The sequence below is a fragment of the Protomyctophum parallelum genome, assembly GCF_964188405.1.
Source record: "Protomyctophum parallelum genome assembly, chromosome: 1".
Lineage (NCBI taxonomy): Eukaryota > Metazoa > Chordata > Actinopteri > Myctophiformes > Myctophidae > Protomyctophum > Protomyctophum parallelum.
The window spans coordinates 59,564,900-59,591,882 of NC_139697.1; the positions used below are offsets into that span (position 1 = coordinate 59,564,900).

Here is a 26,983-nt window from a genome sequence, read left to right on the forward strand (position 1 = left end):
ACAGGTTGTGTTATTATTGGTTCTCAGTAGCACTGTGTTTTGTTGTTGTCTTCGGTTGTAATGAATTCAACTTGGCGATTAATTGTCATACGACATATAATTGTGATTAACGATTGTAGGCTAATTGTGACAGGCCTAGTTGTTGCTGTTATCAATGTTAATATAATAATACATTGTTGCAGGTGAGGGCCTGCAGTGTTACTCGCGTCCCAACGGTGCTGAGCGCTGTGAGAACATGCAGACATGTACACGTGTACTGAACTCCTGTCTGAAACTGACCGCCAACACTGGTGAGACACACACACACACACACACACACACACTCACTCACTCACTCACTCACTCACTCACTCACTCACTCGGTTTATTGAATGTGTTAAACATGTGAGTTTGTTTACTAGCAGGCTTATAGACCTCATAGTCAAGTGATAGGAAATGGTGGAGCTGCACACCCACATGTCACCTTTTTGCTGCAAGTGCCATGCCATAATGTCCATGCATGTAACCTTTGGGAACAAAGCACGGTTTATTTGCATTTTACCTATACTGTACAGACTCTCTATATGCTCATTTCCAGACGCTTATTGGGCCAACCCTTATGGTGTCAGAAGCCGGGGCCAGAAATGGTGTCAGAAGCCGGGGCTCACACCACAGCACAGAGTCATTCCACCAAAAACCAGCGAGAAACGATGCCGGCCAGGAGGCACCAGAGAACGGCGTGGGTTCGTCAGTTGACCCCGACGAGGCCACATCAGCGGCCAAGCCAGGGACGGGTCTGGAGGAGCTCGCGGAGATGGTGAAGACTCTCGTCCGGACACAGAAGACCAGAGACCAGCAGACGGAGCGGGAAGCCTCTCGACAGGAGCAGAGGTGGAAGCGTGTGTGGCACCAGCTGCAGCAGCTCCGGCTGCAGGTCAGTGACATGGGAGAAGGCCCTGGACGTGAGCAGCAGCAGGAGGAGGAGGACGACGAGTATGAAGAATGTGATGGGGAAGCTGGTAGGGGCCGCGGTGCCACGGCCCACAGGGAGCCGCCTCCCCACAGGGAACCCAGCTTACTGTCATTATCTCCAGAGGATGACGTTGACATTTTTCTGACCACGTTTGAGAGAATAGCCCTCGTATGCCGCTGGCACAGAGACGAGTGGGCTATTCGCCTTGTTTCCGCTGCTCACTGGTAAAGCACGCAGTGCGTATGTCTTAACCCATTCTGACCGGGCACCCATTTTGGTGTCAGCATCATGTTATGCTTTAGCTATTTAAAAATAGCAGATCTACAAGCTCATATACGAGCTTGTAGGTCTGCTATTTTTGAAAAATCGAAGAGCGACTGACATTTTTAGAATCTGATCTCAGGTCAGAATGGGTTCATCAGACCAGTGTGTGTCCGGCGGAAACCTCGTATGAATCTGATCTCAGGTCAGAATGGGTTAATGGACATTAACGACTCGGACAATTACACCAAAGTGAAAGAAGCTGTTTTGTCAAAGTATGAAATAACGGCTGATACTTACCGCAGAAGGTTCCGGTCCCTGAACATCGAGCCTGGAGAGACTCCACGAGAGCTGTATGAGCGTTTGAAACGCCTGTTTGGAAAATGGGTCAAACCGGACAGCTCGACAGTGAAAGACATCGCAGAGACATTGATCCTTGAACAGTTTCTAATGATGGTGCGTCCTGACCTGGAGGTTTGGATCCGCGAACATGATCCCAAGACAGCAGAGCAAGCAGCGCGCCTTGCGGAGGTCTTTACATCAGCCAGAAAGGAGAGCAGCTTTGGCCGGGAGAACCACAACGCCCAGTCCAGTACCAAAGGGGATGAACAGGGCTCTGGTCTGGGGAGGGGGAGGGGTTCTAGTGGTAGGCACTTTCCTTCAGCTAATGCTAGGAGTTTCCCCCTAGTTCCCCAAAGCAAGATATTCATTAGGTGTTATCAATGTAATGGTCTAGGCCAGTGGTTTTCAACCCTTTCCATAACAAATAATCTATATACTGAATCAAGCAACTTAGAAATTGCCTGGGGTGCCCTCAAAAGTTTGAGTAGACCTTAAAATAACCCCAAACATGTTTGAAAGTGAAATATCCATTTTTATCCCTGTACACAAGCAGTAGTAGTAATATTTTTTTTGTTTGTTTTTTTCCAGGCATGGTGTTCTCCAAGTGCATCAGTTACTCAGACTGCGACTTTGAGAGGTTGATATCAACCTTCCCAGCTCTCAGCAGCACCTTTCCTTTTGAATGCTGTCCGTCACGTGGCTGTAACTCCTCCCATTCTCCAAGAGCCAGTCCACTGATTGGTCTGCTGGCTGGTGTGGCTGCACTATGGTGGGCCATCAGTGGCGTAACATCACGGTGATATAGGCCCAGGTGCAAGTATTTTGTTTACCCCCCTTCCTCCCAACACATACACAGTTACACGTCCGCGAGCACGCAAATACAGGGTCCTCCGTGGGACGGAGGAGCTCGTTGCAGCATGTATAGGCTACTTTCGACCAGTTGACATGGCCTACTGTTGGTGCTAATAATACATGTTTATTTGTATAGCACCTTTCATAGCAACAAGGACATGAATAACAAGTAACACTTAACCCATTCTGACCTGAGATCAGATTCTAAAAATGTCAGTCGTTCTACGATTTTTCAAAAATAGCAGACCTACAAGCTCGTAGCGCGCCACTCGGTGGTGCGCTATGAGCTTGTAGGTCTGCTATTTTTCAATAGCTAAAGCATAACATGATGCCAACACCAAAATGGGTGCCCGGTCAGAATGGGTTAAACTCACTGCTAGATCGGGCAGAGGAGGAGGTGTAGTGCCCATGGATTACATTAGATAATTGACACTGTGGGTGAAAAACTGGGTTGCAAAATCGTGAAAAAAAAAGTAACAGACAGTATTAGCTGTGGATTGATGTTTTCCTGTACTGTAGGTGTTCTGATGTTGAGTTTTATAGGCTGCACGGAAATTGTACATTTTTGGAAGATTTTGTTTTTGTTTGTTTTTTGTATAGATATTTTTTTAAGTATATGAACACAAATATATCTATAACAATAATGTATTTAACGTTGGGGATTAAAATAGATCTAGATTTAGTTTTGAGTCTGTCACTCAGTATAGGAACCTTTGTAACAGCTATTGTGTGACACAGGAGCCTGTTCATGGTTGCACTTCTGTTCACATTTGAACTGGAGAGTGTTATTGCTTACAAACTCACTTAATAAACTATTGCCCGGTTGGATAAATTCATGCATGGGGAAAGGGAAGGCACTTTCTCCGAAATATAGGTAAGACATACATTATTGGTGGTTGCTGTTGTTGTTGTTGTTGTTGTTGCTGTTACTGTTGCTGCTGCTTCTGCCGCAGTGCAGAAATGTGGTGTCAAAATGTGCCAAGTTGGCTAACAAGATCAAGAGACTAATTTCCTTGTCTTGGTTTTGTCTGTCAGAATTGTACTCCTGATCAGTTACATTTTAGTTAGAGTTCAGTGTTGTTGTATGTTAGTCAATTGCTGTATTTGTATTGTGTGAGTTTGTGAACTTTGTGTGTCTGCAGCCTACTGGTGCTGTAAATGTTGCATTTATGTAGCGCTTTTATCCAAAGCACTTTACATGCGTAGATTGTGCAAGTCTCCTTTTGCTCTAATTGTCTCCTGCGTTTGGTTTTGGGTTGTTTCTGACATTGTATCTGATCACTGCTACACACACACACACACACACACACACGTACACACACACACACACACACACACACACACACACACACACACACACACACACACACACACACACACACACACACACACACACACACACACACACACACTCTATAAATTTAACCTTTTCTAGACTTTCCGTGCCCTCTAAAACTTTAAAGATCTCTCTTTCTCACTGGTTACTCATCATTCCTGCCTCGTAAAAGCGGGATATTCTTTCATTCAGCCGGCATCTCTCTTCTATCTCACACTGTAAATAACAGCATTCGTTCCTCCTCCCCTCAATAAATCACTGCAGCAAAGCCAGACAGCTTTTACGAGGAATTCAAGGTCATCAGTGTTATTTCTGTTTTGGAATGGGAAGTTAGTTGAGAACAGTAGCCTACAGCTTTTAACCCATTCTGAACGGGCGCCCGTTTTGGTGTCAGCATCATGTTATGCTTTAGCTATTTAAAAATAGCAGATCTACAAGCTCATATCGCGCCACCGAGTGGCGCGATACGAGCTTGTAGGTCTGCTATTTTTGAAAGAATCGAAGAACGACTGACATTTCTACAATCTGATCTCAGGTCAGAATGGGTTCATCAGACCAGTGTGTGTCCGGCGGAAACCTCGTTATGAATCTGATCTCAGGTCAGAATGGGTTAACCTGGCATCCCTATTTTGGGCATGGGCGACGTTAAAATAAAAATAAAAACAAATTATAAATCTGTGGTCAAATTAGAAAACATCTCCCTCTGAGCAGGGCCCCTGGCTCTCTCTCTCTCTCTCTCTCTCTCTCTCTCTCTCTCTCAGGGGAAATTGGACCGTGCGGTACTGGGTTTGAGGCCCTGACAATGGCTCCTGGGGCCCTTAATTTTGGCTGCTCTATTCCCATTCACAGAGCAAAAAAAGCAACAGATGGAGATGGTTGAATCAATACTGAATACAAAATGTTATCGACACACCATAATTGATGCTCCCACTGTGTATTGACACGGTGTAATCTTTTGCATTTCAGACATTATTCGTTTATCCAGCACCCGTTGAGTTAGTTTGACTTTGGATGTCTGTGCACTATACGTATGCTTTGTTTGAATCAATATTTGGCTTTGTAATATCATGGCCAGATAACTACAGGATACAAGGTTGAACCAAAGTTCAGCATCACTTTAAGCACTCACAGTCCAGGTTTCCTGCAGCCTCCAGTTTTGCCTCCCACTCATCCTCAAATCCTCCTCAAATATTTATCGCCCTCCTTTTCAAACACACTCTAACTGGGCCATACATTTGGTTGTTTTCTTATGAGGGTTGGCTTGTCTGAGAAGTCGGTATGCTGTAGGCAGAGATAATCTGGCATTTATTTATTTATTTATTTATTTATTTGACAGGGACAAAGCTCATTAATCAACATGTCAGTTTTCACCTCAATGTAAATGGGCCAGAGTTAGCCGAAGCTAAATTTCATCTGTAGTCCCTGGGCAGGCTCTTACAAAATGAATGATAAAAGAAAGACAGAGTGTAGTGTGCCTGCTGCACACAACACCATGCGTTGATGCCATGTGTGCATTATGTGCAAGCACCCAACACTATATCCATACAAAAACACAATACAATACAGGAACAGATCGACATGGTACAGGGGACAGAACTGCAAAGTTAAGTGAAAAATGACACCGGTGATAAATGCTAAATAGTACTGAATTCTGCTGATAGTTACTCATGATTACAGATTTGAATTGTTTTTAGCCACCTTTTCAGGTTGAATTTGAAGGTCAGATAGTTGGAAGTCTCTCTATACTTCTGTGGGGAGACTGTTCCAGGAGACTGTTCCATTCTGGGAGGAATACAGTTTTTTGTTTATGTGCTTCGTCGCTTCATCCTCACCACACCTTTTCTTCGTCTCGCCTCATCGCCCCTTTTTTATCCATTTCCATCAGTGCATCACATCTGCATTCCTCTCCAACGTCCTGCCTGCCTGGTGTTGTCCTTACAGCACCCTGGCTTGTTTTAAAGGTATCGCTACCCAAACCTGGGACTGTGATATAACGTTAAACAAAAGCATTATTGTATAGTAAATATCCTATACATAATTGTGTCAATCAACATTTGGTCTCGGTACCAATTAACTGCCCAGTGTCAGGCATTGGTACAATTAAGTAATGCAGCTGTTAAACAATAATTTAAGTCTTGTTGAATTGTGTGACATTTTACATCAACCATTTCACACTCTCCCTAATAAGGGTCCATTTGGTTACCAACTGTCCCATCATTTAGCTGGGGACCACCCGGGACCCCCTCAAGGACTACTGGTGGTCCCCGGACCACTGGTTGAAAACCACTGCTATACAGTATACTTCACTGTATGCCAATAGTGAAAACAGCAGCTCTACAGTGAGCATAAGGTACAAGGCGTGCTCTTTTAGCCGAATGCGTGCCTAATAATTACATGCAGTACCCAGAATAGGGACACACGGGTTCATCATACGGTTCAAATGATTTCGAAAGAATTCAACCCTCCTCCTGTCTGTCTACACATCCCCGAGATGCCGTCCTCTCCATCTCCTCCTCCCCAGTGTCCCCAAACACTGACTCACTCAGTCACTCCACAGCTCTCTCCATCTCTGGCGTGCGTGTGTCACATATTCATGAATCTCTAGTGCAGCAGCGCTGGGTTATTTACTCAGAGGGAACTATATAACTCAACCCACCTCACACGTGTGTGTGTGCGTGTGTGTGTGTGCGTGCGTGCGTGCGGAGAGACAGTTTATGTGCAAATAGAAAAGTGCGTGCCTGAGTGTGTGCCAGCGGCGTGTATGATAAAAATGATGCAGTCAAAAAACAGTAGATAAATAGCTCAAACAGCGCCGTTTCAAATACATCAGTCCTCCTCGTTCACATGACAAAAGTGCAATGCAGGATCCGTCTCTGTGTGAATTCAACAAGAACAATGGCACAATGTGTTGAGGAAACAAAGCCGACAGAGGATGTATATTTCAAATGCTTGCTGCCAACAGTATGTAGGCTACTGTAGGCCCAGCTCTATATGAACACACAGTGTGTGGGGGAGGGAGGCCATTTTGTCATGGCATGCAATCCTATGGGCTGGGAGGCTAAAGTTGTTGGTAAATATTGGTAGTTAAAAATGCAACCCACATGTTGCATTTTTGGGGGGGGGGGGGGGCTTGTTGTTTCTAAAGTGTGGTTGCTTATTTGGGCTTGCTTCCTAAATGTTGTTAAAAGTTTACTTTAAAGCTATGGTTTTGAAACATTTCATGTGAATTAAGGACCCTCAGATTAATATTTAATTGTCCCCGTATCCCCATCTGAAAACATTGTGCCACGGATACAAAAATGTTATTGTTAAAATGTTCCCAAAATATTCTTCATTTCACAACGTGTCGCAGCGTGACCCGTAGATATAGAATAGCTTGTAGATCAGCTATTTTAATGTTCTCCTGTTGTGACATGCTCAGAATAGAAACGCTGGTGTTCACCAGGTTAAGCCTATTTTGGTAATATAGGCAATTGGCATACAGCAGTGGTAGAAGAAGTGTACACCTTTTCTTTTAAACTGTACAGGAACTACAGGCTTTAACTATTGAAAAATAGCAGATCTACAAGCTCATATCGCGCCACCGAGTGGCGCGATACGAGCTTGTAGGTCTGCTATTTTTGAAAAAAATCGAAGAACGACTGACATTTTTAGAATCTGATCTCAGGTCAGAATGGGTTCATCAGGACCAGTGTGTGTCCGGCGGAAACCTCGTATGAATCTGATCTCAGGTCAGAATGGGTTAAAGGTGAAAACAAGTGACCTCAAAATGGCTGTGTAGCCACTCTCGCTGCATGGCTGACATAATGATTTGAGGCCTGCCAAAGTGACGGACACAGTGAAATGGCTGTGAGGTGAGAAAATGTCCGTTCTCCCGGGAACCGTGGCGTTCCTATTCTCAGCAAAAGGCGGAATGTGAAGATGTTGCGCGTCTTAGATGGTGACAAGGGCAATGATTGGTGTCACGTCCCCCCCCCCCCCCCAGGGGGGACTTTCACCTTGGAGTTGGTATGGTTGCTGTTTAAATATGAGCTTACTGTAGATACTGTAGATACTGTAGAGATACTGTAGTTTACATCACTACATCAGTCGATCAAGCAATGGAGTATGAGGAGTGAGGCAGGAACAAAACACATGTGTCCATGTAGGGAACCGGGAACTGTTATGATTATATGATCCATTATTTCTCCACTTTAATAATACCAATTGGTATTGTATTTTATATCATTTTAATCGTTGATTAGTCACCTTTACAACAAGGTATAGATTGTAAGGATCGGGTGTTCGTGGCATATAAAAATGGCCTATCTGTGTTTTTCTTTTCTCCATATTACTGTGTGAGAGTGCAATCATCCAATCCACTAAGCAACTCGAAGCAAGGGTTGAATACCAACCATTTGCCATTTTGGCACATTGTTTGGAGGACCCACACGTTTAGCTGTGTTGCTCATTCCACGAACACCCGATCCTTACAATCTATATACCGTGTTGTAAAGGTGACTAATCAACGATTAAAATGCTATGAATACAATACCAATTGGTATTACTAAAGTGGAGAAATAATGAACCAAAGTTACGTTTCCAAACTTTTGTTGCCGAGTACATTCACAACAGTATAACTGACAGTGTAGAGTTTGTAGACTTGCAGGGTCAATGTAACACTCAACTAGACTTTACTGTGCAGGGATGAAGAGAGGAGAGGATGGATATATATATATATATATATATTTAAAAAAAATTGCAGTCATTCCCACCATTAGTCTTGCATTCAGATTGACTTTGCCAGCTCTCTGCCAGACTGCATGCACTCAAAATAGTCGTATGTCTTCAATTATGCATAGGGATGGAAATAGACAAATTGCAGCAGAACAAATCTCCTCTCTCTCTCTCTCTCTCTCTTCATTTCATGGCATCAGCGTAACTGTTTCCAGTGGTGGAAAGTAACTACAAGTACATTTACTGAAGTACTGTATTTTTTTCTAGGTACTTTTACTTCACGAGTATTGTACCATTTTTCACATTCTACTCCACAACATCTCAGCTTTAGCTACTGTATAGTTTCTTTGCAGATTTCATGATACAGTACTTCAGCTGTACAGTACTCGTTTATTTAAAAAATAAAAAAAAGTTTGACATGTTTAATGATTTGTAGTTGTAGCCTACTTTGGTGCTGTAAGTCTTGCCTGTTGTACTCAAGTTAGAATTGAATACACAGGCCTGTTACTGCAGTGAAAATAAGTCGAAAGACTTTCTTGTGTGTTTGCATCCTTGACGCTTCGTTGATGAACATTTAACTTGTTCTTCCTGTATGACATCTAAACAAATCAAATCATCTATCCATCCATCTTCAACCGCTTATCCGTAGTCGGGTCGACGGGACTTCCCTCTCCAGAGGGAACAGCAGCTCTGTGTGTGACCATCATAATAAACTTTATTTGGATAGCAGCACACGTCTTTTTGTTGAACACTGTGTTTAAGTGCTCTAAAGTCACATCAAAGGAGACATTGTAGCCATAAAAAAGGAATTGAAGCAAGTAAAAAAGCAACATCCGAGGTAGGAGGTCAGATGGTATAAAAGTCAAAATGATCACATACTGTAATAGAGGCTATAAAAGGAATGAGGAATAATAAAAGGAATAAGCGACTTTGCTAGACTCGGCTCCCTAGGCCAGGCTGTTCTGTTTGGCCAGTCAGTGGTGGACAGTAATGAACTACATCTAGGCCTACTTGAGTACTGTATTTAAGTAAGCTCCATATATGGAGAAGATCTAAGGGTTCGATGAGGTCAGATCAACATGGTGTCCGTGAGGACCGAGTTGCCGGGCCGGCTCCTATTATATGCAGATCCGTGATGATCCAGTCTTCTCCGTGTATGGCTATCCAGGGTTTGATGAAGTCAGCGGGGTCGGATTTACCATTGGGCTAGGGTGGGCTTATTTACGGAGGTGGCCATATATGGAGCATGTCCGGAACCGTGACAGACTGACTGACACAAGGTGTGACTGACCGACATGAAATGCATTTTTCACAGTAAACTGCAAGCTATACGGTCGCAATTATCATCAGTATTATTGCATGATATGGTATGGTATGGTATTATCGTCACTGACCTTGTATACCCATGTATTCTTTCTTTTGTGTTCTTCTCATAAATGAATGCACTATGTTGCTTGCCATGTTGTCATGCCAAAGTTAAGTTTTATTTTTATCTTTTGTTATTTCCTGACACAACCTTTTGGACGGACAAGGTTTCCAGCTGGCAGCAACGATATTCATACTACCAGTAAACATTTGCATAACAGCTATTGCCTATATAATTACTTATTTATTCCTAATGGCTGATGATCATTATCTCCGTCTTGGCTGGCTCACAGCGATACAGTGAGGGGTGGGGTGGGGGGGGGTCACACAAGGAGCGTTGTTTACATTGCATACAGTACGTGACTCATTGGAACCTCGCCCGGGTTCCCACAATTACAGCCTTTCAAGTGGCTTTCAAAGCGCGCTCGTTACGAACGCAAATAACGTGAGGCTGCCTTAATTTACCATATGCAGGGACTCTGCAAAGCACAGCCACAGGGCCGACACGTCAGGCGTTACACTCCTTTGAAGAGAATCTGTCAAATGAAGCCTAAATACATTAATAATATTAAAGCAGCGTGCTGTGGTTGTGTGCCTGTTGCAAGGTACATGCATGTTGGTCCTTCAGACTCAAAATATAGTAGACCTATATTATGTGTACTGAGGCCTCATAATATAGTAGACCTATATGTCTACTGCTACTGAGGACTCATAATATAGTAGACCTATATGTGTACTAGTGAGGACCCATACAAAAGTAGCAGATCTGCAAGCTCAAAATGTGGCGTTTAGAGACACATTTTCAGCTTGTAGATCTGCTACTTTTGCTATTTTGAGATTTTGCATATGTGGTGTCCACCCATGACCCAACAGAGACCTCATAATACTGTACTTTGCAACTGCAGGGGAGCTGAAAAGCAGACTGCAGTGCACACACACACACACAGACACACACACACACGCACACAATGATGTTTATATAGCAATATTTGTCAGTTATATTGCCAGTAGTGTACAATTATGCATACACATTATGCAAACATGATGATGATTACTGTGTTTTATCAGCACTATATGTGTAACGGCGGACGCCGTTACTATACCTAATGCAGATGCTAACACAATTCTACATGTATGGTATAATGTAAATAAGGACACAGAGGACCCACATATGGCCGTGACAACTACTACACTGGAGGCAGTAAGTCAAAGGGGGGTGGTCAAGCTCAGGCTAGAGTTCAATCCAGTGCCAGGCAAAGCTCTTACAGTAAACCTAACACCACTAAGTCTTTTCCCAGTTCTAGACCAGACATACGATGTTATCACTGTAATGAGATGGGCCATACACAGTACTCATGCCCTGCTAACAGACAGAATAAACCGTCTTTGTTATGTTCAGTACCCAGACCCACCCACTCAGTCTCAGCTCAAGACAAAATGCACACTGCACCAGTGCTAGTCAACGGTCAGAGAGAGGAGGCCCTTCTAGACACAGGCAGCTGTCAGTCTGTTGTGTTGTCCAGCATAGTCCCTAGAGAGCTGTGGAGTGACACCACGTCAAACATTTGTTGTGTTCATGGGGATCAGAAAGTGTACCCCACAGCTGAGGTGTATCTTACTGTAGGTGGACAGACTTATCTCATGCCAGTCACATTAGTGCCCACATTACCGTATCCAGTTGTGCTTGGCAACGATGTCCCCACACTGCTAGACTTGATACAGCAGTCAAAAGAGAGAAACCAGGTTATCAATGAGGGCACTGAGGAGGCTGAGCAGCAGCAGCAGCTAGAACCCCACCCTACAGGTACAGCATGTAACGTGGTCATAACCAGAGCTCAGAAGAAAATAAATACTCTAGAAGAGTTACCATATTATCATGCTGAGTTGAAAGCAGGCCCGGTCAAGCAACCAAAGTCCAGAGCTCAGAGAAGGAGGGAAAAGGTTTTGGCTACGGCCAGGATACAGTGTGAGGAAACGGCAAAGCCCAGTCAGCCACTGAATCTTGACATTCCATCAGACATAGCAGCACTGCAGCAAGCTGACCCTACACTAACCGCGTGGTTTGATAAAGTGTCAGAGGTTGAGGGTGAGAAACAGGGCAAGGCAGACTGTTTAGCAGAGGCTAGCTATGTGATTAAGAATGGCATTCTCTACCAGCTACAGGATCAGGTGGAGGCCTTAGCTTTGCCACAGAGCCTTACACATAGAGTGATGGAGCTAGGTCACTCTATACCCTGGGCAGGACACTTAGCATTTCAGAAATCCATGGATAGAATTGCCAGTAGGTTTGTTTGGCCAGGCATGTACACCCAGTTGAAAGGCTTTTGTGCTTCATGTGAAACATGTCAGCTATCATCAGCTAGAGGAGTAGCCCGTGCACAGCTTCAACCATTACCTATTATTGACACCCCTTTTCACAGAATAGGCATGGATATTGTGGGGCCCCTTGAAAAAAGTTCCTCAGGCCACAGATATATCTTAGTTATTTGTGATTACGCCACCCGTTATCCAGAAGCATTTCCCCTCAGATCTATCAAAGCCAGACAGATTGCCAATTGTCTTTTGCAACTTTTTTCAAGAGTAGGGGTGCCTAGAGAGGTCCTTACAGATTGTGCTACAAACTTCCTGTCAAAACTATTGCAGCAGGTTTATCAGTTGCTAGGAGTGAAGGGCATCAAGACCACCCCTTACCACCCGAGACGGACGGGTTAGTGGAGAGATTTAATCAGACGCTAAAGGGCATGCTGCGGAAGTTTGTGGACAATACAGGCTCTGATTGGGACCGCAATGGCTGCCCTATTTGCTGTTTGCATATCGTGAGGTGCCACAGGCGTCAACAGGCTTCTCACCATTTGAGCTTCTCTATGGTCGCCAGGTGAGGGGGCCACTGGACCTCCTGAGAGAGCATTGGGAGAAGCCGACTACAGATCAGGAGAGTGTGGTTGCCTATGTGATCAAAATGAGAGAGAGACTTGAACAGATGACTGCTCTAGCACAAGAGCACATGAGGACAGCCCAAACCGCCCAAAAGACCTGGTATGACAAGAAGGCCAGGGACAGGACATTGTTGCCAGGTCAACGGGTGTTGCTGCTCCTTCCAACTAGTGACTGTAAGCTGTTGGCCAAATGGCAGGGGCCGTACCAAATCACCAAGCGCCTGGGACAGGTAACCTATGAACTGTACATGCCTGACAAATTGAAAAAATATCAGCATTTTCATGTTAACCTACTGAAGGTTTTTCAGGAGCAATTAATACCAAGCCAGCAACCAGCCCAGCAACAGTTGTTGGTCTGTGCTCATGAGGATGAGGAGCAGAGAGAGCAGTCGTTCCCCACCGAGGTCACGAAGCCCAGTGCAGTGGACCTCTCTCATCTCCAGCCTGACCAGCAGGAGGAGATGAGAGCAATGCTGGACCCTCAGCTGTTCCAAGAAAAGCCTGGTTTTACAACACTGGCACAGCACAAGGTATACCTAAAAATGGATGCTACACCCCGCCGGAAGTGCTACAGGATCCCGGAACGTATAGTGCCCAAACTTAAGGAGGAGATTGAACTGATGCTGCAAATGGGCATAATTGAAACATCGAACAGTGAGTGGTGTAGCCCTATTGTGTTGGTGCCAAAAAAGGATGGCTCACTGAGATTTTGTATTGATTTCAGGTACCTCAATTCAGTGTCTAAGATGGAAGCCTATCCCATGCCCAGGATTGATGAGTTGCTGGAGAGGGTGGGGGACGCCGCATTTATCTCCACACTTGACTTAAGCAAGGGGTATTGGCAACTTGCCCTGGCACCTGAGACCAAGGAGCTGACAGCATTTACGACACCATATGGTATGTTTCAATTCAAAGTGATGCCGTTTGGCCTACAGGGGGCACCAGCAACATTTCAACGTCTCATGGACCAAGTACTGAGGGGCGTGCCGGAGTTTGCAGCAGCATACTTGGATGATTGTGTCATTTTTTCCCAGACGTGGAAGGAACATGTGGCTCATCTGCAAGAGGTCCTCCACCTGATTAAAAGGGCGGGGCTCACCATCAATCCACGCAAGTGTGCATTGGCACAGAAACAGGTGGAGTATCTGGGCCATATTGTTGGACAGGGGGTAATCAAACCTCGAGTGGGGAAAGTGGATGCCATCCATTCATACCCCACCCCCACCACTAAGAAGAAGGTTCGGGGGTTCCTTGGGCTGGTAGGGTGGTATCGGAAATTCATACCCCATTGTTCAGAGAGGGCAGCTATTCTCTCTGACCTCACTAAAGACTCAGCCCCAAACAAGGTGAGATGGACGGATGAGTGTGAGCGAGCGTTCAAAGATCTAAAGAATGCCATTACAAGTGAGACTGTTCTCCACACTCCTGACTTTGCCCGACCGTTCACACTACAGACAGATGCCTCGGGTGTCGGCCTTGGGGCAGTGCTTCTGCAAGAAGTGGAGGGAGAGAGCCGTCCACTGCTGTTCCTGAGCCGCAAGCTAGAGGACCGAGAGACAAGGTACTCGACAGTGGAGAAGGAGTGCCTGGCCATGAAGTGGGCCATTGAATCACTGAAATACTATTTGCTGGGCCGGCACTTTCTCCTTGAGACTGATCATAGGGCTCTACAGTGGCTGAACAGGATGAGGGACTCGAACACACGTCTCACTGGGTGGTACCTGGCCTTGCAACCCTATGACTTCACAGTTCAGTATCGACCAGGGAAGGCCAACCTGGTGGCCGACTGTCTCTCACGGGTACATGAGGGCTGAGGTACTGTACTCTTGGGAGAGGGGGGAGGAAATGTAACGGCGGACGCCGTTACTATACCTAATGCAGATGCTAACACAATTCTACATGTATGGTATAATGTAAATAAGGACACAAATTGTAACAAATGCATTTATTGAAGTTAAGGGGGGACACTGAGTTGTCGGTGATTCTCTGAAGTGGCGGATCTCCTCATACACCTACAAATGAACAGATATAATTCACATTAGTTTAGGAATAAAGAGGACAGCATACTTTCTAATTGACCAGTATAATGAGAAGACTTGTGAAGAAGGAATGTAAATCTCTGATGTCTAAACTTACCTCTGTTTACTCTCATCCTCCTCTCAGGGTGGTGTTCGGGCAAATTAGTTCCCTCTGGGTATAGGCACCCCTCTTATAGTTCCGGGAGGGACCAAGTGGGAAATGGATAGCAGGGGGGATTGGGATGGACTATAATGAATGTAATCCTGTATGTGTTGTGTATATATTCTATGCTAACTACTAACTGTGAATAGGTATTGAGGGTGCATATACAGGGAGTAAGTTTATATAAAATGGCATTGTGTGCTTCTAAGAATGGGGAATATGGTGATTGTTACCCATGGGGAATGGTATGGGCTAACCAGGTAATGGACTGCCCTATAAAAAGCAGTCAGTTGTGTTTAACCCGAGATATGACAGGTTGTATTGCCTATGACTGTCAAAGTGATTGAGAAATAAAGCCTTATTGAAGGTGCCCTGGACTGGTCTCTATTCATTTGTTGCCTTGGCCGCTCGACACTCTCACAATATGTAATAAATATCCAGTGCATATACAAGCACGTACACAAACACACACACACACACACACACACAGTCACACACCATTATGATGATCAGTGTTATTGCTAACAGCGCTGCAGTGTAATTGCTCGCTAACCAAAAGCATTAGCGCTGTATTGCCAGAAGTCCAATTCCTTTTCTGTGACCAAAGCTGTTCATGTTCCTTATAGCATGTCCCTGTTTGGCCGTTGACACACGTTCCATGTGGAAATGGAATGGCACATGGCGCGGTGTTGTAAATTATGGCAATTTACTCAAGTAGTAACCAAGTACAATTTAGATTGTACAGTGTCCTGTAAAGTACAAAAAAAGTATTTCAAATGTTCAGTAGATTTACTACTCCATTACATCTCAGAGTCAAATTGTATCGTACTTTTTTTTACTCCACTACAATTAATTGACAGCTTTAGTTAGGCTACTAGCTACTTTGTAGATTTTTATTGCGAACGCAGTGAGCCACTTACTATGACAGCAGGGGCTGAGTGTCTGTGTGTGTGTGTGTCACGCTGTGTGGTGTCACGCTGTTACACCACCGGCCCGCCACCAGAGGGCGCAGCTGTGGCACGCACGCACGCACGCACACACACACACACACACACACACAGGGCGCAGCTGTAGCACACACACACACAACCACACACACACGAGCTGCGTTCGCTTCACGCGTTTGCGCGTCTTACTTGTTATCATTAAACATACTTGACTACATGTACGGACATTTGAAAATAGCCAATCTACAAGCTCACAATGTGTCGTATCACGACGCTGCTTGACGCATACTTTTGGTGCTCTTAACACAAAAAATGCTGGAAACGTATCCATACGCTTTATTAATATCGAACGCCGTACGCGCGAAGCGTATGTATACGTTTTATACGTTTTTTTATTGCTTACTGTACATCAACGTCCTATGCTCCAGGACACCGAAGAAAATAACAGCGATCGTCTCCAGGAAGCTCCAATATGTGATCCGGGAGTAAAAAGCCCCTCCCTCCTGAAAAGAGGTCTGTCTGTGGCGAAGACGCTCCCTCCTCCAATGCCTCCATTACACGTATGGGTCTGCACGGCAACGGCATAGACCAACGCAGATGTCAGGGCATCTAAAATGGAGTTACCCATACTCTAGTAGTAGTCTAGTGTCTGTGAATACACTCGATTCCCCCTCCCCTCCTGTTTCTACATGGTTTCTCCCGAGGAATCTTTGTGGGGGGAGTCTCTTCTGCCCAGATCGCATTGCAGTTTGAGTTCCCCCCCCACTGGCCCCAGGCCACACTGCGCCTTGCAATCGCCTTGCACCGCTCTCTCATTCTCGGAAAAAGATATAACGCAGTCGTGTCGATTTGCCCTCTGCCAGTATATAAACCAAGAATAATCTTCAACGATCGCCATTTCATAACGTTTTCAACACGCACACGGCACACGCCATGATCAACTAACTGCCTGGCTACGTCTTCAGTCTTCACCAGCCATCGCTATCCGTTGTGTGGATCGCCATCGCGTCTTCACTTTGTTTGTTTGGGCAAGAAGCACGATCAGCGATGGAAAAGAGCTTTATATCCACGGCAGATAAGTAATGACGTATTATCGAAGGACCGCCATGATCAACTTACTGCCTACGTCTTCGTCAGCCAATGCAGCCATCATCGCTATCCGTTGTGTGATTGTGGATGTAGGCTATATCCACGGTATCGAGAGAGACGCCCGGCTGTGATATAGGTCTTATCACTGCAATTATAATGAATAAAAAGGCTACAATCACACAACGGATAGCGATGGCTGCATTGGCTGGTGACAACGTAGCCTCGGTCCCAGGCAGTTAGTTGATCATGGCGGTCCCTCGATAATACGTCATTACTTATCTGCCGTGGATAAAACTCTTTTCCATCGCTGATCTCTGCTTCTTTGCCCAAACAAAGTGAAGATAGCGTTGTCCAACAAAGCAGCCAGTTATTTGATCATCTCTCTCTCCTGTGCTTCTTTCCTCAAACATGTCCAGACATGTCAACCTCAACCACTAAACTCACCGATCCAGTAACGCATCTCACCGTTATACTATCGTTCTGAAGGCAGATATAAAAATAAACATAAATAAATTATTGTCATATACATACTACACACTGAATGAAAGCCCTAATTGTCTACTTTTAGGAGGAAAACAAATACATAATATTGATCCCATGTACAGTTTGTCAGTAGGCTATTGAATGCAGTTGTTCAGGTCCAACTATTATTCACAAAATAAGGCCTATAGCGACATGTACATATTATATACCGTATGAAACAGAAGACCCTCTGCTTTCATAAGAAAAAAACTAATACTGTAATAATAATAAAAATCACACCCCTGTGAAGTGAGCATTTCCTCATGAAGTTATCATAGCGAGTTATAAAGGTTTAAAGTCACAGAGATTGACAGGCAGATATAAACATAAATAAATTATTATCATATACATACTACACACTGAATGAAAGCCCTGAATGTCTACTTTTAGGAGGAAAACAAATATACAAATATATACAAATATAGTTTGTCAGTAATTGGCTATTGAATGCAGCTTGCGCCCACCAGAGAGGATTTCAGAAAATGCATGGACCAGAAGAACTATTATTCACAAAATAAGGCCTATAGCGAAATGTACATACTATATACCGTATGAAACAGAAGACTCTCTGCTTTCATAAGAAAAATACTTCTACTGTAATAATAATGAAAATCACACCCCTGTGAAGTGAGCAGTGCAATGTTGCGCAACATTGCACTGCTCACTTCACAGGGGTGTGATTTTCATTCAGTATTTTTCTTATGAAAGCAGAGAGTCTTCTGTTTCATACGGTATATAGTATGTACATTTCGCTATAGGCCTTATTTTGTGAATAATAGTTCTTCTGGTCCATGCATTTTCTGAAATCCTCTCTGGTGGGCGCAAGCTGCATTCAATAGCCAATTACTGACAAACTATACATGGGACCATGTGTATTTGTTTTCCTCCTAAAAGTAGACATTCAGGGCTTTCATTCAGTGTGTAGTATGTATATGATATTATTTGTGTTCATTTTTATATCTGTCTGTCAATGTCTGTCAACTTCAACCTTCCATATCTCTGCTGTTTTTTCAAAAGAGCAGCGTGCTGCGAAAAGCAGGTGTTAGAAAAAGGTCAATATCTCCAGAATGGAAGATGGTAGAATCATAATTTTTTTTTTTAAATTGAAGTGGACTAGTTTGGCTTCCTTTTGATTTATGCGGTGTGATTCTCGCTATAAGAGGCCCCTCGCTGTGGGCCCCGAAAAAGTTCAGAAGTCCCAATGTTAATCGCTCAGCACCACCAAGCCTGAGCAAATAGAAAACTCTAGCAATCAATGTGTTAAGTACATTTTGATACCAATACTTTTGTACTTACTCTAAGTAAGTATAGAATTCTGGACTTTTACTTGAAACAGAGTATTTCTACATTGCATACTTTTACGTAGTGTAAAACATTTGAGTACTTTTCCCACCACTGCCAGCACTGTTTGGCTGAGGACCACAATGGAAATAAGCCATATTAGGGATGTATTGTGTTTTTATCTCCAGTGATAATTATTGTCTCTATGTATGTGTGGAAGTGCTGATGTGCTCTTTCCTTTTTACACATTATAAAGGCATTAATTCTAGGATCTATACTTTCCTTATTGCATTGCATATAAACATAATAGTCAGGCTCTGGAAAACACTTTAACCCATTCTGACCTGAGATCAGATTCATACGAAGGTTTCCACTGGACACACACTGGTCTGATGAACCCATTCTGACCTGAGATCAGATTCTAAAAATGTCAGTCGTTCTTCGATTTTTCAAAAAATAGCAGACCTACAAGCTCGTATCGCGCCACTCGGTGGCGCGATATGAGCTTGTAGATCTGCTATTTTTCAATAGCTAAAGCACGACATGATGCCAACACCAAAATGGGTGCCCAGTCAGAATGGGTTAAGTGCATTAATAGTACAGGGAATGTAATGAATTGATTGTTCATTGGAAAGTCAAGTAAAAACTACAAGAAAATTGCTCCACCATAGACATTGCTTTGAAGCAGATTCTACCTCCAAATAGATCGGTCGGAAATGCACTGGTCAAAAATAGAGAAGGTTTACATGCTCGTAAGGCACAAAAAGGCAGTATAGACCGATTCCGTAGCTGGTCTCATGGTCGCAGCCTACGTATTTCCTGTAGGCGGACTCGACGTAGCTGCGGGGATAAAACCCTCACCAGGCGCACCTCTTCCACTACAGTGAACGGCAGAGTGACTGATGTTAGTTTGCCTCAAACTTTACTCCTTTACCTGCTTTTTTTACTAACACTAACATTACAAAGATGCCCAGAACATCGAGATGAACCTGTGTAGTTTATGGCTGCTCCAACAGTAGTGGCAACATAAAAAATAAAATAAAACGGAATGTCTAATATCCACCGCGGTGGCTGAGACCAGAGCCATTGAGTAATGGTTGAGACGAAGCAGTGAAAGATACATAACGCCAGTGTACTTTATACCTCATACTTTAAATGCTTAGTATGAGGTATAAAATACAGTAGCCTTGTGTTCATAAAACAGAAAGATTTGGTATTGGGTAAGACTGGCGATATGTATCTTTCCCTGCTTCGTCTCAACCATTACTCAATGGCTCTGGTCTCAGCCACCGCGGTGGTTATTAGACATTCCGTTTTATTTTATTTTTTTATGTTGCCACTACTGTTGGAGCAGCCATAAACTACACAGGTTCATCTCGATGTTCTGGGCATCTTTGTAATGTTAGTGTTAGTAAAAAAAGCAGGTAAAGGAGTAAAGTTTGAGGCAAACTAACATCAGTCACTCTGCCGTTCACTGTAGTGGAAGAGGTGCGCCTGGTGAGGGTTTTACCCCCGCAGCTACGTCGAGTCCGCCTACAGGAAATACGTAGGCTGCGACCATGAAACCAGCTACGGAATCGGGTCTATAGGTATAGCCTATACTATACCTATACTGTATGTTGAGGAAACATTCATTGGAGGAGGTAGAGTGTGTCGTAGTCTTCTTGAGCAAAAACCATTCATAATTAATTTATGTCAAAAGCAAATCAAATGAAACAACAAATTGAAAACTAGCAGTGCAAACAATTAAACAATATTTAAAACCACAGCACAAGAAGAACATGAATTCAATAGAATACATGAAAGGGGCAAGGGTGAACCATTCAGTGTCTGACAGACATGTTCATTTTGCGTTCCAGTCTCTGGCCGTGGCAGACTGAAATGCCGTGTTTTGTTGTTGAAACTTCCAGAGGCATAATGAGCTTAGCGTTTAGGAGTGTGAATGCCTGCCTGTGTGGATGGGTGAGTGTAATTAATGCACATTATAAAGCACTTTGGATAAAGGCGCTATATAGGAATGCATTTACCATTTACTTGAGCCAATTCATCACAACAGAGTATTATCTGCAGTGTCTAGTCTTGACAGCTGGAGGAATGATAATCTCCGTTTGTAGAAGATTCTGTGGTTTTGGTTGCATGACTCTGGCTAATCATCACTCACAGACGTGTGTCTGACGGATCAAATCAAATCTGACAGATCGGTTGTTCCAGCTGCACATACACTATACGAAATTATTGTACTTTTTTTTTTATAGTACACTTTCGAGGTACATTACGTGTGTCGTAATTTTTCAATACTGTACTTCTACTTCACTTCACTTCACATCTGTTAAGCTTTTTGCTCCACTACATTTATTTGACAGCTTTATAGTTGCTAGTTACTTTGAAGATTTAGATGAATCATTTGATCATTCAATTATAAAAAAAAAAGAATCTCCAGAAAATAGCAGATCTGCATCCCATTCAAAATGCATTCAACCTTTTGAATACAGGAGTAACAGAGTATTTCTATGGTGTGGCATTGCTACTTTTACTGAGGTCAAAAATCCATCTGTACGCCATCAGAGTTGCACTGACCTGTAAGGGCCCATTTGGAACCCCTCAATGAACCCTGAGCCACGCTCTTGAGAACCACTGATTTACCATGTGAACCCCTGTGTCCCTAACCTGGCCATGTCATGATGGGGGAACAGCTGCGGCATGCTGTGAGTGTGGCTGTTTTTAGGGCAGAGATTTGGCACGTCTCTGTCCTCGGGTGGAAACCTCATATGTCCAAAATGGTCACTTTTCAGGGAACAGTAACAGATCTACAAGCCCGAAACGCCTCACTTTGAGTCACATGTTGACCGTGTAGATCTGCTACTTTTTATGCTTTTGTGTGACGCTGTAGAATGACCAAGTAGTTAAAATATGGATATAAGAGTTTTCTGCCGAGCGGCTTGCGAGGGTAGGTGGTCAATGACATTTATTTAAAGCATTAAGCTAGTTCCACAGGTTCTTGGATCAGTAATACATGAAGTGATGCTTAGATTAGTTCCCTGTAGCGACAGGACGGACTCATTTCATAAACCCATTTGACCACCAACTCCTCCAGATCCTCCGCCTCATTCCCATTCCGTCTGTCTCATGTTATCTTGGCGTCGGTCGGCTGATAGCAGCCTCCAGCGCTCTGCGTGCTATTAGCTCGCCTGCTATTAGCTCGCCTGCCCCGATGGGAACTCTCGCCGCTTTGAAATGGTTTTGTTGTTGAGCTTTAATGGGCTTCCTGAGCTTACTTCCAGAAAATAACGGGTCGGGCCAGTGTGCGATTGGAGGCACGGCAGGTGCATTGAAAGCTCAGTGGCCAAGGCACTTTGTGACCCCCCCCCCCCCCCCCCCGGTTGAGACAGAGCAGCTTCCAACCCACATTTGGCACGTCTTAATTCGTTCACTCTGAATGAATGAATTTGGCGTTTGCCTCATTAAGACAACTGCAGAAACGGAACTCTGACAACAAAACGTGATATGGCAGCCAAGTCTATGGACTTTCTAATGTTTGTTTAGAGCACTTTAAACAAACCATACCAGGCACCCAAGTGTGATTTTTTTTTTTGTAATGAAGATACAATTTAAAGGCCTTCTCGCCGGTGACGCTAACTAATTTATATTAGCAGCGCTGGGATGTATGCTAGCTCTGGTCCATAGCCTTACTGCTCTACTGCCATTGCATTAAGGCTCTGCCACTCTTTGCTTCTAGCCCTCGCATAAACGCAGACCAGCCTCTCCTCTGTAGCGGAAATATAAAGAAGACGTTTTACCTGCTCACCAATACAAAGGCGGTTTGTGTAATTAGAAAGTCTACTTTTCTTAGTGGACTCAGAAAGGGATTGTTTTTACACCGGAAAATAAATACTTTTAGTTACTCCACGTGGTGGGGGGGCTCAGAGTGCGTCCACTAAGGAAAGTAGGCTTTCTATGTATACCAAACCACCTTTGTTTTGGTGAGTAAAACGTTTTTTTTTTTTAATATTTACGCTACAGACGAGAGGCTGGTCTGCATTTATGCGAGCGTGGGAAAAGAACAGGTCCATAGCTCTAATGAAGGCTTTTAGAGCTATGGACCAGAGCTAGATGTATGCCAGAAATGATGAGCCGAACAGAAATGATGAGCCAGTGACAGCGATAAACATAAACACAATAAGAACACAGCTGTACAGTATGTGTGTGTGCGTCGAGTGCATGCGTGCGTGCAGATACTGCAGACTCAGGCCATCTGTCAGAAAGTGTGGTCAAACCCCGGTTCAATGACCAGCACATATCAGAACCCACAATGAATAGGTCCTGTGCATAAGAGCATAGTCCTGGGTTTCAGGAACGTGGCATACGACGGCGGCGATGTGCTTCCAGTTCAAATCTGCCGCCGAGCCAATCAAGCAACAGCTCTGGGAAACTGAACCAGAACAGGAGGCGGGACCGTGTGACCTTCTGGAGACCACGGGACAGCCGTCATACCAATTTGCCCTGGAATCGGAAACGAAATTGCTCCTGTGAAATCAGGACGCGCCTAAGGATGTGTATTCGCGTGTGTCTGTGCAAGTGTGTGTCTGCGCATGTGTGTGGCCCGTGTGCGGCTGGGATGTATTCAGGTGTGTGTGTGTGTGTGTGTGTGTGTGTGTGTGTGTGTGGAGGGTTATCAGGGTTATTGACGGGGCTGTACAAGCCTGAATAAACCTGACAGCGTGTGATATATAGCGTGTCCCGCTGGGGTCCTGTCCTCTCCCCTGCATCATGGCTGCTGAGCTGAGCTCTCTTCCTTTTCAATCTGGTCTCTGAGGTACTTTCCTTTCCTTTCCTTTCCTTTCCTTTCCTTTCCTTTCCTTTCCTTTCCTGTCCTTTCCTCTATCTGTAAGTCAACTTCTCCACATTCTGGGCACAGGTGGATCTAGACTCCACCGCGTTCCCTGCTTGATCTCCGTCTCACAAGGAGATATACTTTGAGCAGTCAGTTCTTTTCCAGGCTTTATCTACTACTGCCCAGCCTAGCAGAAAGTTCTTGTACAGCCCTGATCACCTTAATTTCCTGTTGTCTGAAGAGCCAATTAGAGTGGAGAGTGATTTGCGATTAGCAAGAGCTCCGTTGCACAGTCACGTTACACTTATACCTGACCACAAATCACTGTTTACCTAATTGGGACTGTGTTCCTTTGTAATTAGCTAGTTATTCTCCCAGCCACAAACGGAGGGGTGTGGTGTGTGCGTGTGACTGTGTGCGTGCGACTGTGTGTGTGTGTGTGTGTGCGCGCACGTGCGCGAGTGTGAGAGAGACTGGCATTCTATGTGGAAGTACTGTATAGTACAGTAGGTCTGTCCGTATAGTCGGGTCTGTAAGACTCACGCTTCAGCACACATAATTATGTACATACTTGTGGATAGGATGCATACATATACATCCCATCAGCAACCCCCCCCCCTTCCCCACACACACACACACAAGCAACGGCAATCACACGCTCACACATACATCCATTACAGGGGTGAACGTTGTGCACACATTTACACACAGCAACCCGCCCAAAGACATGGGATGTCAGGCAGAAACCTCTTATCTCCATATTCCATATATCTTTTGGAGCGGCACTAGACCCTCCTATGCCCAGCTTTCTGGGTTTCTGTAAACACAAACAAGTGAAGACAGAAAAGTGAGGACGCAAGTTGTGATTGGCCAGAATGATATGACGTATGATGATAAGTGCGCCCCCTCGCTTCGCACAAAACAACGTAAAATAACGTCATGCCGATCATACTACAGCGCGTCACGCGAAAGTTTCAAAAGCAGCAGATCTGCAAAGCTTGTCGATCTGCTGTTTTTGAATTTGAATCCTGAAAAGTAAGTCTGGGAGGTTGCCTGCACCCGGCAGAGACAATATTATGTACAATATATAGTGACGGTGAATGTAAAAAAACGAATATATAAAAAAACGTCTCAAAACATTTATCCTCTGCATTGCCGCTGCGTTCTAAATCCAATAAACAACGGCCTCTTTATTTTGTCAGGAAAGTTCACCAAAAGATAAATGAGTGTGAAGCGTGCAAAGGCTGGCAGCTGACATTTTCAACAGGGATTACTCTGGCATGGTGGCTTGGAGCTGGCAGCCTTTCAGACTATATCGCAAGGTTTCTGTTTTTGCATTGCCGCCTTTGATCGGTGAAACGTTAAAACTCTGCTGTCATGTGCTACACCGCGAGCAGCGCTCCTGTTCGTCCTTGAATAACAATGTGTAATTATCCCGCAAGAGAGAGAACTGCCGGCACGTGGAATCGGGGGACAACAGGTGTAAGATGAGAGACAGGTAGAAATCGAGACGGGGCATTATTTCTGAATAAAGCCAGTACAGTATAAGGCAAGAATATCGTATTCAGAGGGGATAGAGGGAGATCTGATTGGAACTCATTCGACACATCTCCGAAGAACATTATCGGGGGAATCGGGAACCACCGGAATATATAATGACAAAAGTAATTCACCAATAACACACGCGCACATATCTTGGCAAACCTTCTAATCCCAAACTCAGTTCCACAGCAGACGAGGCCCGTTTAATTTACGACTAAAGGCCAGTGTTGCCTTCAGGGCCCCCAGGGCTGTGTAATGCCCCGCCTGCACACAACAAGCTGGCAAAACGTTTGGTGTGATATCCCCTAAATCAATGCCTCTTTAGCCTTGCTTTTACGGTATGTGCTACCTCATATTTACTTCATGGCCTAGGGGCTACTCTACTGTATGTGCTGTGTGTCTGTATAAAGAACACATTTACTTTATGTCCTATAGGGGCTACTCTATGTTCTGTGTGTCTGTATAAAGAACATATTTACTTTATGTCCTATAGGGGCTACTCTATGTTCTGTGTGTCTGTATAAAGAACATATTTACTTTATGTCCTATAGGGGCTACTCTATGTTCTGTGTGTCTGTATAAAGAACATATTTACTTTATGTCCTATAGGGGCTACTCTATGTTCTGTGTGTCTGTATAAAGAACATATTTCCACCACTTTACCTCATGCTGCAACTCCATGGAACACATTTTGGGAAAGAATCTGTCTTTAGTGATTACTCAGGTTGGCTTGTTGTAGTGTGTAGGCACTTGTTTAGGTTTATTTGAAACTGCAAAAAGTCATATTAACCCATTCTGAACGGGCACCCATTTTGGTGTCGGCATCATGTCATGCTTTAGCTATTGAAAAATAGCAGATCTACAAGCTCATAGCGCGCCACCGAGTGGCGCGATACGAGCTTGTAGGTCTGCTATTTTTGAAAAAATCTAAGAACGACTGACATTTCTAGAATCTGATCTCAGGTCAGAATGGGTTAAAAGCCACTTTGGGTGGTCGGACTGGTCATCCATCCATCAATCCATCCTCTCAGCCATCCACCCATCCATCCATGAATCCCTCTCTCTGCATCATTACCCCGTTCATGTCACAGGGGTATAGGTGTCAGTGTGAGCCGTCCGTCTATCGCGCGTATAAGAGCTGATATAAATGCTCCTGGCTTAAAGGACAGGGGAACAACATGCTCAGCAGTCCGCTGAGGTGCAGAGTGACCTGAGCGCAGGACAGGAGGAGGAGGAACAGAGAGCCATTTGTTATGTACGGCGTACGCTCCACGTCGGCCGCGTCGATATGATCTGGCAGTCTTGATCTGTCCAGGGTGGCAGGACGAGTCCCATGCAGCGCACCAGGCAGGCTGACACTGATTAATGGCACACACACTGCGATACAGGCCCTTTTCAGCTGATCCCCCAGCTAATAAACACAACACAACTCTCTCTCTCTCTCTCTCATATCAGCAGAGTAAATAAGTGAAGGAGAGTGGAAAGGTCAGCCATAGTCCTTGGAGACTATAGGGAGAGAGCCGGTGGGGGGGGGGGGGGGGGGGGGGGGATAGAGGGGGAGAGAGGGTGTGGAAAGGAGGGGCAGATGGAGCACTATGGGGGGGGGGGGGGGGGGGGGGGATGGGAGAGTGATTGAGAGAGAACATGCAGGAGGTTTAAGGGACAGAGAGAGGTTAAATGTCATCTACAGTCCTCCATGGCAGCGGTGATCTGTTGTGCATCGCTGGGGGGTGGGGGGGGGGGTGGGGGGGGGGGTGTCACGGAGTCGGTTGAAAACAAATCCATCACCTGCGCGTGGCGAGCCGCCTCGTAGCGGGCGGTGCCAGGCAA

General features: G+C 44.7%; 1 protein-coding gene across 3 annotated transcripts in view; it reads right to left on the reverse strand.

The window, feature by feature from the left end:
• Positions 1–26,983, reverse strand: part of kctd16b (potassium channel tetramerization domain containing 16b) — a gene marked incomplete at both ends in the record, with an annotated part of 147,972 nt that overhangs the window by 47,867 nt on the left and 73,122 nt on the right. The window lies entirely within an intron of this gene.